General features: G+C 42.4%; 1 pseudogene; it reads left to right on the plus strand.

The window, feature by feature from the left end:
• Gm9126 (predicted pseudogene 9126) lies at positions 7,446 to 9,147 on the plus strand (annotated as a pseudogene).

Raw genomic sequence — 19,786 nt, forward strand, 5'->3', positions numbered from 1 at the left:
TGGCTGGGTTAGTGTTTACGTTTCTCCTTTGGTGTCATGGAGAGTACCTTCCTGTACCAAAGACACTAGAAAGTATGGGTAAAGGCTCTATGTGTTTTGATTCTCTGATTTCTTTCTCCATCCACTTTCAGGTGTAAGATCTCACCCGTGTACTTAGATTTTGTTTTTTAATATAGGTACTTAATGTCATGAACTTGCCTCTTAGAACCGTTCTCAGTGTGTCCCATTAGGTTGGGTATGTTGGTTATACATTCTTATTCAGTTCTAGAAAGTCTTTGTTTTCTTTCTTCATTTCTGCCTTGACCCATTTTTCAGTCAGTAGAGAGTTGTTCCATTTCCACAAGTTTGTAAGCTTTATGTTGTTTCTGTTGATACCAGTGGTGATCAGATAGGATGCAGGGTGTTATTTCCATTTTCTTGTATCTGTTGAGTCTTTGTTGGTGTTCCAGTATAGGGTCAGTTTTGGAGAAAGTTCCATGAGGTGCTGAGGAGAAGGTGTATTATTTTGTGTTTGGATATAATGATCTGAGGATATCCTTTTTATATCATAGGTCCTTTTGATTTATAACATCAGATAGATCCAACTTTTCTCTCTTTAGTTTCTGTCTGTATGATCTGTATGTTGTTCAGAATGGTTTATTCAAGTCTCCCAAACTCAGGGTGTGACTCCTGGAGGGAGGCCTTTCCTGTCTACTGGTGCTCACCGAAATGGTCCTGCCTGCACTGAGGGACAGACTGAGCTTTGGATCCTCCCGTGGTGGTTCCGCAACCGGCCTCCATTTGGAGGCGACATGGTGTGGGGTGTGGGGTGCACGGTGCACACACTCTCACCTACATCTACTTGCTAGGATCTAATGTGTCCTTTCAGAAACAAGCGACCCAGTTCGGCATGGACCACCCTCCATCCTCACATCGTGTTGTCTCATTCAGCAGCCATCTTAAACCCCACAGAACACTTGCCAATTTCTGGGAACACTGTGTTCCATCTTTTGGAGACTGGCTCTGACTTTTCTTTTCTATCTCAGGGATAAAAAGTCTCTCACTTTCTCTCACAGATCTACATTCCGTTATTTTATTTTTCTTTCCTTATTTATTGATTTATTATTTTCTTTTTTTATCTTTATTTTTGTCACTCCAAAGCAAGACGGACATGGTTTCTGCTAGGCAACATCTGTGAATCTTGTTTCTCAGACCCACATGTAAGTCGCCTGTCCCTTGTCTTTTGTCCTTCCATGTATATGTGAGAATCTGCATGCCAGTTCCTCAGTAAACTCGGTTTAAAACCAGTTTGGATTGGGTTATCATTGATTCGGGACATTGCCTATCAGAAAACCAGCTATCCACGGGATACCAGGCCTTCCTAGTGCTCAGCTCGGCATGTCTCTCTCCCTTTACATGGAGCTGACAGTTTGGTTGTTTCTGCATTTGCTTCTGGTTTCATGGTTTGTGAAGAGGCAGTCCATCGTTTTATAGCATTTACTGTTATGGCGAAGAGGTGTGATGAGTGAAACAGTACCCCCTTTTTTTCAGGGCAGGCCTGATGTTAGGGAAGGAGAGCTAAGAGGGTAGTACAGGCAGAGAAAGGCAGAGAGCTGGAGCGAGTAGATAAGAAGAGGCAGGCCATGACCACGTGGAGAGAGGGGGGAAGGGAATTCAGAAAGAGGGGAAGCAAGAGGACAAGAGAGAGAAGCAAGAGTAAGAGAAGGAGGAGGGGTCAAGCAGCCCCTTTTATAGTTGACCAGGCCTACCTGGGTGTTGCCAGGTAACTGTGGGGGTTGAATTCAGACAGAATACCAGGAGCTTGGGGCCTTGCCCTGTGGGACTGATGGCCACAGAATTATGGAGCTGAGGCTTTGTGTCAGGAGCCTAGTGACTGGGGACATGGCAAACTCCTTCCATCTCTTGCACGAACACCTGCTGTGTCTCTGGAGTTTAAACATAGCTCAACCAGAAAACAGGCTGCCTTTCATGGTCCCACAGTGTAGGTATCAAATATATATGTATTTTATCCCATCTGTGTCTCTTTCTCCAAACTCTACCAACACTTACTTTAGTCATGTAAGAGAACTATGATTTTGTGGCACGTGGACAGGAAAAAGCAAAAGAGATACTAAGATAAACATGAAATTAGCCAGTTACCAGAAAAAGCCTAGAACTACGCCCAACCAGGGCTATAAGTAAGGAAACAGAGCATATACCTGGATAGAAGGATGCAGGTTATACAAATGTGGGGAATGGCTGGTGATTTGTAAATCACATATAACGATGCCTAATACCTGGGACTTGACGCTGTTGAGTATTAGAACTGTCACATCTTTATAGACCACTTCCTTTCTCAGGAATGCATATCTCTTTATTAATAAACCTTATTTATTTCACTATCCATGTGTCTCTGGTCTAGTTCTTTGTTTTAGCACACAAGAGCCTGAAAGTCTCTCTTATCCATTACTGTAATAGGAAGTGAGCCCTCAGCCAGGAGGTAGTGAAGACTGGAGACAGAAACTGACCATGCAGTTCAGAAATAGGGATTCTGAAAGTTCAAAGTCTCAGCCTTGTCCTTAGGCAGAAGTAGGAATCATTCTTGGTTCTCCAGCCAGAAAAAAGGTCTGGTTGTTTTGTTTGTTTGGTTGCTTGGATTCCATCTCTTTTCCTATATAACCGACCACTCTCTGGACATGGAGAGATGGCAGAAACTCTAGTCAATCTAGGCATCAGTCCTGATTTAAAATTGGCTTTCTAAACACTCATGGTGAAAATTGGTTATATCTAGTCCCCAAGTTAAGTTAATCTTCTAGATGATTTTAGGGACTTTTGAAAGGATAATATTACAGTGGTCTTGGAGAACATTGAGGATAGACATTGGGACTTTGTTGAAGCCTATTAGAGAAAAGCTATTTACTCCTGGTCAAAGGAATTGAAACTACCTCTGATCCCTTGTAGAAACATGACTTTCTGACTTGCCCCAAAGATTATAACACTGCATAACACTGTGTCCTCCATTAAAAGTTACTTTAACAATGGTCTCTGTCTCATGAAAAAGAAGGTTCTTTGTTCACAGGAGAGAAGTTACACGTATCTGTGCATAGATTTAAGGATACATATTTAGAATGTGTTTGTAAACACAACTAGTTTTAAAATGTGGCAATTATACAGGTTCTCCTCTAAGGTCTATGAACTTCACCAGTCAAGCCTAAGTTGTCTAAATTTACATGATTAGGCATGAATTCCCTTCTATTGAGCATGCCTTACATGCTAAACTAGATAAAAATGCAGAAAACAATTGACTGTGGGATTCCAGTCCTCAATTTATACATCTACAACACAACATAACAGAGCATATGATGTAAAAATTGTAATAACCAGAGGACCAGACATCTGTGCTGAAAGATAGGGTTTCTTTTTCTAGAAATGTAGGAAGTAAAATAGAGAGGTATGTTGTAGCTAGACTTGGCTACTTTGTGTGTTCTGTCTTCCACCCTTCTCCATACTTTTTCTTCCACAATTGAAACCCCTAATAGTAGATAACAGAGAAGAAAGGGTAGAGAGAAAAAGAAAGAGATCCCTGAAAAATGTCAGAAATTAGAAAGAGGGCAACGTTATTCTTAGACTACTTCCTGTTGATTGAGAGGGTCAAGTTTCTTGGGGCAAGTTTGATCTTCACCTGCAGAAAATCTACTTTCTTCTTGTTATTTTTTTCTTTGTGTATGACTACTTAACAAACCATGACCAACAACAACCAACAACCAACAAATATCCATGAACAAGCCACCACCTTTCTCAGGGCCCTAGCATTTATATACTCTCTCACAATTCCCAGAATTCCAAGCATCAGACAGTCACAGAAACTATCTGCAGCTGGCAAAATCATACCCCTAGGCAGGATGCATATCATAGTCAGTTGCTGTGGATAATCTAAACCACCTGCATATCCCATACATGGGATTAAAACAAAAAACATATTCTTATAATATTTCTGTAATTTTAAAGAATCCCATAATCCTCACTACATTTTTGTTTTAAGCAATTAATTGTGCTGTGTATAACAGGTAATTAATTGTAAGTGGGACATCTTCAATGAAATAAGAACTTTGGGGGTCAGTAGCAAGGGTTTTCAGGAGACCTCTTTTGCATGATTCTAATCTTTATCAGTTTGATCATATTCACAGCTTTTCATTTCTTGTGGAAATATAAACAAATATATATTGCCCCAAACAAAACTTTTGCAGGATTCTATTTGGCTGTTAACACATCCTGACAGTATATAGACTGATTTAATTAGTTGTTTTTCTATGATCCAGTCTCTCAGTTGCTGTTGTTCCTTTTTCATTAACATTCAGAAAATGTAAAGTTAACAGACAACTAATCTTACCCTGGAGGTCTTTATTCTTTCTTTTGTTTGAAAAGCATTTTTTCAGGTATGATTAGATATTGCTTCAATTGCTAGTACTTGTAGGATTGTATGGTATACTTGTAATTACTTTATACTATAATATGCAATAATATATTATATATTATAGTATACAAAGAACTGTTTAATTTTGCTGGAGAACTGTATGAGGGCAGTCTAAGTCTTAATATGAACAAGTATACCTATAATAGCCTTCCAGTAAATATGTAATTACAAAAGCAGCCATTTCAAAAATCAAAGCAGTTGCCCAATGAAGCCCTGAACAAGAATCAATGATATTGTGTGCAAACTTTAGTTTTCCAAATCCTACAAATGAAACATGTGCACGTACCAATTTCATTTCTTTTGGTACCCCCAGGTTTACTGCCAGTGGGTAAGGGAAATGGTGAAGCCCTGTTAATATCTGACAAAACACACTGCAAAAGCAAAACAAAGTCAAACATATAGGCAGGGAAACTGCATAATCATCAAAGAAAAGAAAATCCACCAAGAGAACATTGTAATTCTTAACATCTTAACTATCTCCTGAATTTCAGTGGTCAGAGCCCTCCCTGGTGGCCACGTCTCCTTTGGCGGGGAAGGAGCTTAGATGTCTGGAGCTCAGATCTGCTTCCTGGCTGAAGATGAAGGCCTGAAACGAGGCCTGTCCCAGAAGCTATGTTGCTTCTGCAGTCTGCAGGCTTTCCTGTTCAGACTGGTCTCTGAGGGACCCGGGATACAAGATGGCTCTCTGTCCACCCCCCCCAAAAAAAACATTTTATAGCCATAATCTTACATTGGTTGAAATCTTTGTATTTTGAAGTGGAATTGAGGTTCTATTTTGTTATATTGGGACAGAATTTTGTATATTGATACAGAAATAAGGTTACTTTTATATATTGGTGTAGGTTATTGTATATAGACACAAATTTAAGTTTATTTTAAATAAATGTAATGTACATATATATTTAGCATTTGTTTGAGGTATTGTACTTATATAATTCTTAAAGATGCAACATAAAGTTATAGAAAAAGTCCTTTTGAAAGATGCTATTGTAAGTTGTTAGGGGTGCTAAAAATTCAAGTTATGAATTATTTGGGATGGTTAGTAAATAAAAATTAACAGTGAGATAGCCAAACTCATATTCATATTTAAATACTAGTTTAGTTAATTACAATAAAACATTTTAAAGGTTATTCAGGAGGTAAATAGATAAGAATAGAGAATGTTTGACAATTTAGATATTAGATAGATAACAATTCAGATATTATATAGATAAATAGATAGCATTCAAGAACCTCAGAGATCCACAGAATAAGGCATTTCAAATTATTTCATTATTAAAATATATTTGGACTATGAGACACATTTGCTCCTGACAGTACCCACATTGTACTTCAAAGAAGATAGTGAGCATCAAAAGCCTCCATATGAAGTTGCTTCAACTGTGGCAAGCTAACCACCTAAATTCATCTGTAGACAAAATGGTGTTCATAAAAGACAAACAGAGACAGTGAGTTTGACTGCCAAGCTGTGCCAAGACAGTGTAAGCAAATCCTTCATAATCCTGCTTCACTTAAGGTCTGTCAGAAGTTCTGGGCTAAGAAGTTGTTTTTAGAATGGTAGTACAAGTTACTATAGAAAATGATTTAGATACAGAACTCTAAACTCGCCAAGATGGGATTAATGTAAGAATACATTAAGTTGCCAAATATAAATGGACTGGACATTATAAATGTAAATCTTCTGCAAAATTTTCATAATTATCTCCATTGCTTTTTATTGTATTCAGTTAATATTTGAGAAAAGAGCCCTTTATTGGGCTTAAAAATGAATTGTAGAGAGAATATCTTAGTCTTATGGATAGGGCACCCATCAATAATAAATCTGATAGTCTATGGCTTAGGCAGAATATAGAAGACAGAACATCCAGAAGGCAGACAGAATTCTGGGATAGAGCCATTCAGGAGATCCACACAGGGAAATGTGAGAAGACAGATGCATGGTACCTGAGCATGGGTAACCGGACACATGACAGAATGTAGATCAAAATAAATGGATTATTTTAAGTTATGATTCTAGTCAGAGAAGAGCTTAGCTATATGGGCAAGGTATTTGTAAATATATTTTGAGTCTGAGCCTTATTTTTGGGAACATAGGACTGGGACAAAGAATCAGATGTAATTTCAACATCTAAGAAGTTTTATAATTGTTGCTGTATACCATGTGGTCATATTAAGATGGTGAAGTCACATGGCAGGTTGCAAGCCATGTAGCTGACATGCTTGATATATAAATATATATATATATATATATATATATATATATATATATATATATATATATATATTCCTCCACTGGCTTAACATTTTATACACACACACACACACACACACACACACACACCACAATGAGAGTTGCATCCAAATCATATGCAAATATACACATATGGAGTTAAACCCAACTTACATACACACAGAGTTGAATTTGATTACATATATACACATATATGTTCTTAACAAGAGCAGAAAAAAGACAAATATTGTTCCAGATTGTACAAGTTTTAACTTGTATATTAGCACATAGAGTTCAAACATTTCATTTTAGAAAAATATTTTTATTTGAAAAATATTTTAATGAGAATTTTATACATAAATATTTTTCCTACATCATTGTTACATACTTTCCTGTACCATTTGAATTCCTACTAAAACGCTTAAATTTAATACATATTCATATATGTATTTATTATATGTGTATATACATATATATATTTTCACACATATATAGGTATATATATGTTTGTACGCACACACACATATATATACATATATATGTACTACTGAGATAATTTTTTGTTGCTCATAAATAAATGTGTTTAGAGCTTAAATCATTTACATATTATTCAATGACTTTATATTTAGTATTGTGTTTCAGCATTTAAAGATTGTTTTAATTTTTCTTAGTGTACATTGTCACATATATGCATCATATTTGGAAAGATGGGGACAGTGAGGCTCATGTAAACTGTACCTGGTGTTTTACAGATTGGAAAGAGAGCACTATGCACAAGCATGAGACCAGGCCCCCCAAAACCCCACGGGAGATAAGAAGACCCTGTTGCTTATGGGAGTTGCTTTGAGAAGCTACTTCCCAGGCCCCCTGTACCGTGTCCTAATGACATGAGTTCCATCCCCAAATCTACCATGACTACCCATAAGACCTTGGGATTAACATCTTCTTACCTTTCAGTTTGAACTGAAAATTAAAGGTAAGCCTCACTGGTCTTCAGGGTCTTCAAGTTCTGACATCCTGGGTTCCCCTGCTCCTCCTACAACACTCCCATCTCTCCTTGAGTCATGCTTGACCTGACACCCAAATTCCTACTGTTGTCTCTACTCCTGCAGGGAAGTTCCCAAGGCACTCTGATGCGCAGCAAGCCACAAGAACCTTCCGTTCTGCCTTATGCTCCAGTGACCCAGCAGCAGCAATCTGTGATTTCTTATTCAGCAAAGAACCTCGGTCCCATTGCCAGGCCCAAAAGGTGAGTTGAGTAAGGATTAAGAGCCAGATGGGTCTCATAGTACTCTATGCTGAAACTATGGTATGGTTGATGCCACGGGAGGTGGATGAAGGAGAAAGAAGGAGGAAAAGGAAGAAGAAATGTAGAGGTGAAAGAGGCAGCACCTCAGAAGGAGAAGGGAAGGGAGGACCACTCCTGTGCTTGAGGTGTCCTAATATTGAGAGTTTGGATAAGTATTTCATTTTCCCAAGAATATGGTTTCCAGTACTCATTCTGGGAAACCAGTTACATTTACAACACTGACAACAGGACTAGAAGAAGGCCTACCACACAGTAAGCCCTCATCACGCTTGGCCTCTTATTCGATGTGACTATAGATGGACATGGGAGAAGATCCTGTTGGGATGTGAAGTCGTGATGGGAATGGGCCACAGAGACCCAGAGGAAGGGTGAAGGCCAGCAGAGAAAACTTCCTAGAGAAGATCCTGGCTTGTCCTTCATAACCAGTGAGGACTGGGCAAAATGGAAGCAAGAGTCAGTCCCTGAGAAGGGAGGGTACTCTTATCTCTCCAGATGCTTTGCAGACTAGAGTACAGTCACCTTGGATTCTTCATCATCTTCAAGGTAGCCCTGGGAGGAAAGAATTTCAAGAAAAATATAGAAGTTTGACAAGGAAGCAGGCTAAGAGGGCGCCTAGATAAAAAAAAAAGACCAACATTTTCAAGCTATTCAGATTTCCCCAGCCTGATTTCCAAAGCTCTGGTCCTCCAAGTGTTCTGGTAGGAGTTGTCCACCAGAGGGTTTAATCCCCTGGCCACTCCTCTCCTTGTTTCCAGATACTCAAGTGTTATCATGCAAAAGTGTACAGTCCCTCAGCCTCTTCTACTGCAGCCACAGGTCCTGACAAAGTAGTGGGTCCAGGTCCCCTGGAGGGAATGAGTTTAGTGGATGGGAAGAACAGAAAGCTGGGGGGAGGGTGGGTGTTGCTTGGAGGAGCTGGGCACTTGAAGGGCCTCTGTGCAGGTGGGAGGAGGTGTTGCTTCCAAGGTGTCATTCTCTAATGTCATTTCCTTTGCAGGTCCCTAATGCCACCAAGCACGATTCTGTTGCTGCTGCCGTAGAGTGGCAGAGGAAGCTGGAGGCTGCTGAGGCTCTGTTGGCTCTGAGAAACTCTCCTCTGCCTTCTCCTGTTTCTGCCTCTCCAAAAAGGCATGGCAAAATGACCAATAGCTATCTATGGAACACAAGGTAGGGAGAGTTGGGGAGTTGGAGGAGTTGTAATTTAGTTATACCTGGGAACTTTGAAACTGAGCTGTCTAGGCTCAGACACTTAACTTCCTCACTCTGACTTAAGAGATGGTATTCCAGGGGCTGCTAGGGGAATCTTCAGTCAGCAACAGTTGCTCAACAGCAAATGGACAGTGTCTGACCCCAAAACAAAACAGAACAAAACTACTACAATTGCCACAACAACAACAACAACAATAACAACAACCCAGTAGACTGAGGCCTCCAACGTGGCCAGTTTTTACCTGAGTGCAAGAGCATATCACATAGAAGGAATGGAATTGGTCATGACTCCCATCACAGGTCAACATCCCCAGTTCACTGTCAACTGAGGAGGCCTGGGAGCTCATGCATAGGAAGGATGGTTTGAAAGGGATGGAGGGCTTGATGTTGACGTCAGCAACTTTGTCTGTATAGATTGGAGCTTGGGTACCTACTAGTCATGAGCTCAGAGGAGAATTCCACAGCTGGAGATACTGGAGAGGAAGGCTGGGCCCTGATGACAAAATACCACAAAATCAAATAAAACCAAACAAAAGTAAAACAAAACAACAACAAAGTACAACCTCATGAAGTGTGTTACTGGGAAGCCACTTGGTGGTAGACATACTGGAATAAAGAGCAATGAATGAAAGTGGAGACTTTGCTTGTCACAGAGGTCTGGAAGAATTGGGGATGTAGGCCGGACTGAAATCTAGGGGAAGAGTATGAGGAGGTGCACAACTTCCTTGACTACACTATTGCATATGCCAGCAAGATTTTGCTGACAGGACCCTTATATAGTTGTCTCTTGTGAGGCTATGCAAGTGCCTGGCAAATACAGAAGTGGATGCTCACAGTCATCTATTGGATGGAACACAGGGCCCCTAGTGAATGAGCTAGAGCAAGTACCCAAAGAGCTGAAGGTGTCTGCAACCCTAAGGATGAACAACTATATAAAGATCATGGCATAAGAAGAAGAAGAAAGACAAGAGGGAAATACAACAGACATTGGAGGAAGGAAGAGACTAAGGCCCCTGGGCCCTATTTTCATGAGGCCAGGTGCCTTTGTATCAGGGGTCTTCAGACCTGACATTCTCCATTTCAAGTGTCTCATAATTCATGAGTCTCTGACTGGTATATTTTAGTTCTCCTTGTATATCTGAAAATGTCCACTGTTAAGCTTTTTGATATGTCTCCCATTTTCAAGTAGAGTCACAGTTCACAGTTTGAAACCCTCACCTCTGTACTATTTTTACTCTCATATGTTACATGGCCTCAATGATTACTCTGAACATATCCTTCATTTCAGAGCATTGTTACAGTGGGTTCATTTGAAAAGGAAGTGTTAAGGTAAAAAATCTAACCCATGTTTGCTACTATAGGATCTACACATGCAGTATGTGTGAGCTTTTGTCTCTGGTGAGGATGACATTGTTGGGCCTGCTCTCTTGTTCTTTTCTTCACTCACTCTTTCAGTAATCCTTCAGGTGATACTGTGGAATCTTTCTATGATGCAGAGAAGGCCTCCAAGATGCTTATGTCTGATTCATATTAATGCCTTTAATGAATTTCCACCAAAGCCTGAAATACCCACAATACCCACTGTCTAGAAATCCTGTTCTTTCGGTGATGTAAGTCTTCATAGTCTTTCCAACTCTGCACCGAGAAGATGATGCTTTCGTGTGTATGTGTGTGTGTGTGTGTGTGTGTGTGTGTGTGTGTGTGTGTGTGTTGCATGCATTGTATGAGGAGTATATTTGCCTCTTTATGTGTTGTATGCATGTGTACGGATGGTCTTGCCTGGCTATGTGTTTATGTGTGTGGATGTAGGCCAGGGAAGTATGTTGAGTGTTTACTTATATCACACACTACCTTAAAATATTGTATTTTATGTGTATAAGTGTTTGGCTTGCAAGTGTGTGTGAATATATATACCATGTGTGTGTCTGGTGCCCTTGGAAGTCAGAAGTAGCATTAGGATGCTCTGGAACTGGAGTTTTGGATGTGACCAACTACAACTTGTGTGCTAGGAAGAGAACCTGGGTCCTCTGCAAGAGCAGCCAGTGCTGTTATCCACTGAGCCATGTCTTCAGCCCCTCCATGTTATTTTTTAAAGGGACTCTCACTAAACCTAGACCTTGCCATCTATGCATCACCTCACCCTCACTGTCAGTGCAAATATAAGCTGATGCAGCCACTGTGGGGGATCAGTGTGCAGGTTTCCCAAAGAGTTCAAACTATAAGTTTGCATATGACAAACAGCAGCTGTGTCACTTCTAGGTGTGTAGCCACCATCTCCTATCTCTAAGAGAACTGGATGTCTATGCTAACTGTTACTCAATTCTACAGTAATGAGGAAATGTAACCAGTGTGGATGGCCATCAACAGGTTAATGTGTAGTGAATATATAGTAATACATAAAATCAGATTTTGTTCAGCTATAAGGGAAATTTACCAGAAAATGGAAAGAATTGGAAGATACTATACTTTGAGGAAATCTACGTGAGATATACAGTACTTCAGGTTAATCTCATAATTGGATCCTTTTAACACACACACAAACACACACACACACACACACACACACACACACATGCACACATGAGTTTAGGCAGAGATAAGAAAATTAAAAAGAGCCCATGAGAGGGGGAAAAAGAATATTCAAGGCGAGGATAAAGAAGATAATAGAATATCTGTGACATGAAAGTGGAAGGGGGGTTTTGAGATCAATATGTGTACACGTGGGGAGAGGGACAAGGAGCTGGGATAGAGAAGCCGGTGTGTGCAAACAGTCCAAGAGAGCTAGATATGCATCAAACAGACATAGGGAAACACATTTACCTACATCAGAATATAAAAATATATCAATAATCATTTTTCTGGTAGAACTAGCTTGTTTTCTTGAAAGATTTTTATTCTGATGATATGTGAATTTTCTTTTTTAAAAAAGGACTCGACACGTTGTGATGTGGCCTAAAAGGGCCAGAATATAGTTATCCTGCTGAGTGAACCTTGAGAACAGCTGTGTTTCCAGGCAGAAGTTACTATGAATATTTGCTTGAGTGTGTGTGTGTGTGTGTGTGTGTGTGTGTGTGTGTGTGTGTGCATATGCATGTGCACAGGAGCACCTCATGCATGCCTGGTCCCTGCAAAGGTTAGTAAAAGGAATCATTGGTGTCACAGATCATTGGAAACTGCAATGTGTGTGCTGCAAACTGTACTGGGCCCTCTCCATGAGCAACAAGTGTTCTTAAATGCTGAACGATCTCTCTAGTCCCTGTCTTCTTCTAGTCTTCTGTCTTCTAGTTTTCTGTGTTGTTTATGGATTATCGTCTGGACACTTCTTCCTGTGCCACTGACTGTAGTGCAAAGAGTATAGCTAAAAAGGATCGAGGAGACTGGATATTCCCTTTTTCTCAGCCTCGCTACACTTGTTTGAGATCTTGGAGGCCGAGGAAGGCTATGGTAGCTGGAGCTTCTTACATTTAAGTAAGGCAAACAAACAGTGTTCGTAGACATGCCCAGGGACCTCTGCTCTGAGGTCTGCTGTGTGCTCCTGGTACTAAGCTACAAGTAATTTAAAAACAGGTTTTCTAATTTGAGTATCATGGCGAGGAGCCCATAGTGAAGCAAACTGGTTCATTATGGTAGGTAGGAAGGGAGAGGGTGCAAAGTCAAGGCACCTGCTGAGGACATCCTTTCATAGCCTACTTCCCTCAAGTCGTCCTTAACCCTTTCTACTATGTTCCTATAGACCATCGAAGTATTGCCTTGGTTTCTTTTCCTGTTGCTGTGCTGCAATATCCTGATCAAAGAAACTCAGGGGAGAAAGGATTTATTTCACGTCCAAGCTCAAGGATACAGAAGTCAAAGCAGCAGCAGGAGCCTGGGACAGTTGACCACACCACATCCATTATTAGGGAGCATAGACAGGTGGCTCTTGCTTATTTACTTTTCTCTCTTTATATAGTCCAGGGTGCTAGCCAGGGGAAGGTGCTGCCCACAGTTGGCAGAACATTTCCTCTCTATTAACACAATCAAGATAATCCCTCAGTGGCATGCCCAGAAGCCATTTCTCAAGGAATTTTAGATTCTGCCCAGTTGATAACATTAGCCAACTGTGTAGGAATCTACAATAATTCATTCACAATGTCAGAGACCTCCCGAGTCATTCACCTGCCAAAGGTTTCACTGCTGATGGCAGCTGCCTTGAGGACCAAGCCATTCAAGTCATAAGATTTTGGCAGACCTTTAAAAGTTCCAATCTATAACATTTCTTTATTACATGTTTGAATTGGTATGTTAATGTTTGTGTCACATGGGCAAGTAATAGTTTTACTGAACAGAATTTAGCTCATGTTGATAGAGGTTCACTTTCAGTACTAGACATAAATTAAACTATCTAAAGCCCTGGACCAGTGGTTCCCAACTTTCCTAATACTGTGGCCCCTTAATGCAGTTCCTCAACTTATGGTGCCCCCAGCCACTGGTACGTGATACTGAAAGCCTGGAGGATTCCTAAAGGTGGAATTAACTGGGTTCTAATGTCAGTGAATGATGATAACATAAGTGGTCACACCAGCAGTGTCAGCACTAGAAACGTGCCAGGAACACAAAGGCAAGCCAACTGAAAGCCAAACCTTTCCCTTCTTTCTATCTGGGCAGCTTGTAGATGGAGCTGTCCACATTCAAGTTGGGCTTTCCTATTAAAAATATGCTTCTCAAGAAACTCCCTCACAGGCTTATATCACGGGTGATTATAGATCTTGTAGGGTTGATAATACACACATATAAAAGCACAATATGTTACACACATACACACCATACACACACACCACACTTACACAATATAAAACTATATATAGCACCACTCTCTATTCCCATAGTCTTTTGTTAATATCAACAATTTGTTTTCGTGGTGCTCCAATTAATTGTTTCATAGAGATTGGAAATACTATGGCCTGTTTTATTTCATGTGTATTTATGTTTTTCTTTCATGTATGTCCACAGGAGGCAGTCGAAGCTATCAGATCTAAAAGAACTTAAGTTTGAGACATTGGTTAGATGCACGTAAGTGCTAGTAATTGACCTGAGTTCTCTAGGAAAGCAGTTAATACCTCCTTAATGCCTAGGGATCTTCTCTCTCTCCCTCCTCTCTCCCTCTCCCTCCCCCTCCCCCTCTATACACCTCTCTCTCTCTCTCTCTCTCTCTCTCTCTCTCTCTCTATCTCTCCCTCTTGCTCTCTCACCTTCTATTGTCTCCTGAGAGTTCATTTTCATAGTTTTTAGGAAAGTTCTGCCCATGATACTTTTCCTCATTTTTTCCTTTATTTAGCAACCACTTTAACAAGCAGAGCTATGAGGACGTGGATGTTCCTGTGGCTGGGAATGCTTCCACTCGTGAAGAGCTACATTGGGGAATTATGTCTGTGTTCCTGAAACCCATGCCATTGAAGCATTCAAGTGTTTCCTGGATTCTTTACATCTAATGCTTCACTACAATTGCCTTTTTTCTATGCTGCTTCAGCAAAAGGGATTGTTGTGTTTTCAGATGATTCAAAATATTTCACAGATGAGTGATTGTGTTCAGCTGTATTTACTAAAGCTAATGCTACCTGGATTCGAGGGGTGTGGCCTGCCAGTATATCCAAGGGCAATGGCACTATACCCTCTCAACCTAGATGGGCCCCCCTTCCTTTTTTAGGAGTGTTCCTGATTCCCTTCCAACTTGGGCAGTGCCCCTAATATGTATGGTTGTTATGTGGGGTGAATGGTAGTTGCACTGATCCCTAGCCTCAGGGCTGATGGGAGCCCTGGGATGTATGCTTATAATAGTGTGTGTGTTGTGTGTTTGGTGTATGTGTCAGGTGCAGCATGTGCAGGCCCTCACTTCTGCCATGGTGGCACAGGCCTTTGCCACAGTGGAGGCGGGACAATCTCTTCAGATTTGGCTTGCTGCTCTAAAGAAATAATGCTGCGTTAAGCCGTGGGTTGCAAGGCTAAGCAGTGCACCAGAGGATAGCTAGCTGTTGGCATCCTGTGGAAGGCACGTCTGATTGCATGAAGCTTCAGTGTCCTAGTTCCCTTCCCCCAGGAAAAAAACGACACAGGAGCTGGCCAAGACCTCTCTGGGTGATGAACCCAAGGGATGGTTTTGTGTAGGGCCCCTATGCTTGCACACGGGGGATCAGACCTCTACCTTCACCCATGAGGCTTGCTTGCAGCAATCAAAATTGGGCCATAGATTAATCCAACATCCTGACCTTCTGGTGCACCTGCCGCATGCAGACAGGACAATCTCCTCAAGTGTGGATTGGCATGATAGAGAAGTAGTCAATGACGGATAAGATTCCCTGGACGTGTCACCAACCTAAGACAGGGATCAAACCAATGCTGTTTGTCTCCTAAGGACAGGTAAGGGGCAATGCCGCAGGGGGCAATCTAAGACATACATTCTCTCTGCCAAAAAAGAAAAAAGGGGGAGATATGAGGAACAGGTGTGGCAGCAGTCCCAAGATGGAGCCCGGGACTGCAGCTAAGTCTTATGACTTGCAACTGACTTCCTCATACACCTGAAAATAAGCCAAGACCATTGTGAGAGCTGCGCAGGTGCACCATGATGCTGGCAGTGTAAACAAGTCCATATTTGGTGGAGACATGCCCCTGCCGCCCTGATTGGCTGAAGCTGTGTGCCTGGTAAGTTGGCATGGCCTGCCGTGAGTGGATGGGGGCTGAGAGTATATAAGCAGACCTCCCTGGGTTCCCGGGGTCCCCATAGTAGCATCGAGGCATTCCTGCAATAAAGGCTGTTGAGAAGAATCCAACCATGTTGTGTCTTCTTTGCCGGCCGAGGTGGGTGCAACAAAGCCTGGTCTCCTCATCTGAGACTACAAATATGGAGCTCAACACTGTGTAATAAAGAACACTGGGAGCTTGCCATGGGGCTCCTCTCTATAATCCCAGCACACAGAAGGCTGAGGCATGAAGACAGCTGAGATTAAACTACAGCCTGGGCATCACCCGTGCATTGGAGACCATCCAGAGTTGCATAGTAAGACCATGTTTCAATACAATGTTTATGGTCTAGAGAGATGGCTAGGCAGCTAAGAGCACAGGCTGCTGTTCCCGAGGATCTGGGCTTGGTTCCCAACACCCACATGGCAGCTACTAACCATCTACAATAAATTGAATCCCGGGGGTCCAAAAGCCCTTTGGGTTCCTGAGGGAATTGCACACCTGTGGTGCACAGACACATATGCATTTAAACCACCTAGACACAACAAATCAATCAGTCAATCTTGAAATAAATTTGAAAACATGACAAAAGAATGGGAAAAATTAGAAACCTAAAAACCTATGTGTGAGTCTGAGGTTAGGCAATATTCCAGTATCACTGCTCTACAGAAATGAAACATCAGGTTCTGTATAGGGTCTGCGTAACAACTATTCATACTTGCATGATATCAAGCCAAACAGAGCAAAGTGGTGTGTGTGTGTGTGTGTGTGTGTGTGTGTGTGTGTGTGTGTGTGTATCCACACTCCCCTGTCTGCACATTTCTGATGGAGCCAGAGATGGACTTTGAGTCTGTCGCTGTATCCGTCTCCACCAACCCACCCACCCACTCACCTTTTTTTTGTTGTTGTTTTTTTTTTGTTTTGTTTTGGTTTTTGGTTTTTGCAGACAGGGTTTCTCTGTGTAGCACTGGCTATCCTGGAACTCACTCTGTAGACTAGGCTGACTCGATTTCAGAAATCCGCATGCCTCTGCCTTCAAAAGTGCTGGGATTAAAATGATGAGCGAGCAATGCCCAGCCTTCTCCAGGTTTCTTGAGGTACCCCATTTCCCTGAACCTGGATCTCACTGATTTGCTTAAATGGGCAAGCAAGCCACAGGGACACTCATGTCTCTGACTCCCCAGTGTTTGGATTACAAGACCCTGCCTATAACCGGAAGTTTTATACGTGTTCCGGGGTTCTGACTCTGGTCCTCGCAGTTATTATGTACAGCCTGGATTATTGCTGACATTTTTTCCAGACAGGGTTTCTCTGTGCAGCCCTGGCTGTCCAGGAACTCTCTCTGTAGAATATGCTAGCTGCATCAAAATCGGGGCTTCAACTGCTTCTGTCTATCCAGTGCTGGGATGAGAGACAAGTGATAGTAAGGCACTGGCCTTAGCCCTGACCTGCTGCACTTTGGAGAGGTCAAGCAGGGCTTGGCAAGTAGGTAGCCGGAAACCCTGGCACCACAAAAATGGTGGAAATCCACGTAAAGGCCACTAGAGAGCACAATCTTGGTTTTGCTCTCACAGGAGTCACTGGGTGATTACAGGGAAGAACAGGGGTCACTGGGGTGTCAGTATGGGTCACAGAGGAGCCACAAGGTTGCTATGGAAGTTGTATGAGGGGAGCAAGCTCATTGGTCTAGAAACAGGTGCAGGGGAGAGAAAAGGAAGCCCTGGCAGCTCCTTGGCGTCGAACTGAGGTGGCAGCAGAAGGAAGTGCATCTTCCCTCACAACTCAACTTCTTGATTCTCAGCCGATGGACACTGAGGTAACTATATTAGAATAATATTGGCATCAAGAGTAAGATCGGCACATTCCCTGTCCTGATTCCCGCCTCACCTTACCACACCCCACCGCCCATCTCTGGGCACCCAATTTCTTCATCCTTCAGCCTACTCAAGCAGGTCCAGAGGGGCGAGGCCAGAGATGCACCTTAGCCCAGAACTGCCTAGCCTACCCTGTCCCCTCACTGGTGCTCTGGCTCCAAGGGTTCCCAGCTGTGCCACATGAGGGAAGCTACTGCTATTTTGGGCTCTGGTGGGGCAGAAAGGGATGACTGGGTTTCCTGAGGAGAACCTGTGCTCTTTTGAACTGCCACAGGACTACAGACACAAGGAGGGACTACCAAGAAAGAGGAGAAGTCATGTGCTCAGGTGCCATTAGTGAAGTGTGGGGAACCAAGTAAAAGTTTGGCCAGAGGCTGTGGCACCTGTTTTCATGACACAAGACAGACTACTTTTAAAAGTTTATTTTTATTGTTACTTTGCATGCATTGGCGTTGTGCCTGCATGTATGTGTGATGGCTTCAGAAACTTTGGAACTTCAGATAAATACAGTTGTGAGCCAACATAGAGTTGTTGGGAACTGAACCCAGGTGTTCTGGAAGAGCAGCCAGAGCTCTTAACAGTTGAGCCACCTCTCCAGACCAGAGAGAGACAGACAGACAGAGAGAGAGACAGAGAGAGAGACAGAGAGAGACAGAGAGAGACAGAGAGAGACAGAGAGACAGAGACATAGAGAGATAGAGAGAGAAAGAGAGACAGTGTCAGAGACAAAGACAGATAGAGCGAGACAGAGAGACAGAGAGACATAGACAAAAACAGAGGGGAGTCTTTAGACGTGAGAAAAAGAGTTTAAAGGGCTTGCTGAGAAAGAGCTATCTCCTAGCTATCTCCTGGCTAGAACAAGGAGGGCACAGCACTTGCCTTGAGAACAACAGCCTGCTGAGGAGGAGCTATCTCCTTGTGACTTGAACAGGGCATAGCATTTGTCCTGAGACAAACAGCCCCCAGAGGAGGCTCTATCTCCTAGCTATCGCCCCCTGGATCAAACAGGGCATAGCGTTTCACCCGGAGCCAAAAAACCTTTTTCAGTTGGAGTAGTTGGTGAAATGAGGAAAATGTAGGATGCAGGAAGATACATAAATGTAAGTGGTCCAAGATTCTAGAGTAGTGTAGTCTTTTATGATTATTATTGTTATTGTTAATATTATTGTCTTTGATGTGGTTATTATGGGTGACAGGCTGTGCCAGAGCTATGAGCTGTTGTCCACCTCACCACTTTCCTGCCTCAGCCTCCCAGGCACTGGTATTTCTGGCATGGATTGGCCAAGCTTCTTGGGGAGATGACAGCATGGTGTGAGGAGGAGCAAGTGGTCAGCACTTTCCAAGGGGATCAACGGAATTATTAACATAATTATTCAGTAAAAAAGCTAATGCAGCTAGAATGGGGATTTATGGTTTCCCCTGAAGCTAGTGACTAAGTTCACTCACTTCTACGGGGGCAGTCACTGAATACAGGACTTTAGGGAGACAGGTAGAAGTTCACACAAAAAGCAGGACTAGCCTTTGGCGTTGGCAGAGCACAGGATGATGCAAGAGAGCTGAGAGTGGTGATTGCTGAGGGAGATACAGGGACACCTGTCTGCTCCTCACCGGGGACTTGATGTGAGCAAGTGAGTGAGTGAGTGAAAGAGCAGGTGATGGTGAGCAGGGACAGTCGGGATCAGGCGGTATTGTTGTGGGGCTTAGGAGAGCAGCTCCTTAGGAGAAGGCTGTGTTCCAGAGAAGTGATTCTGTCAGTGTGCTGGAAGGACCACAGGAGACTTGTAGGCACTAGAGATAGAGGTGCCTGACGGTAGGGTAAGTACACTGGGGGAAGGAATTCCAGTGTCCATTTTGGTCACTGCCCCTAACTCTACAAACATGGAATTTGAAACCTAAAGACAGATATGAACTGGAATTCTGACTCCACCTGAATAGAGGTTATGGGACCAGATGAGCAAAGACAGGTGTGGGGTTGGGGGCAAACTTGGTCTCAGGGA

Source organism: Mus musculus, chromosome X (assembly GCF_000001635.26).
Source record: "Mus musculus strain C57BL/6J chromosome X, GRCm38.p6 C57BL/6J".
Taxonomy (NCBI): Eukaryota; Metazoa; Chordata; class Mammalia; order Rodentia; family Muridae; genus Mus; species Mus musculus.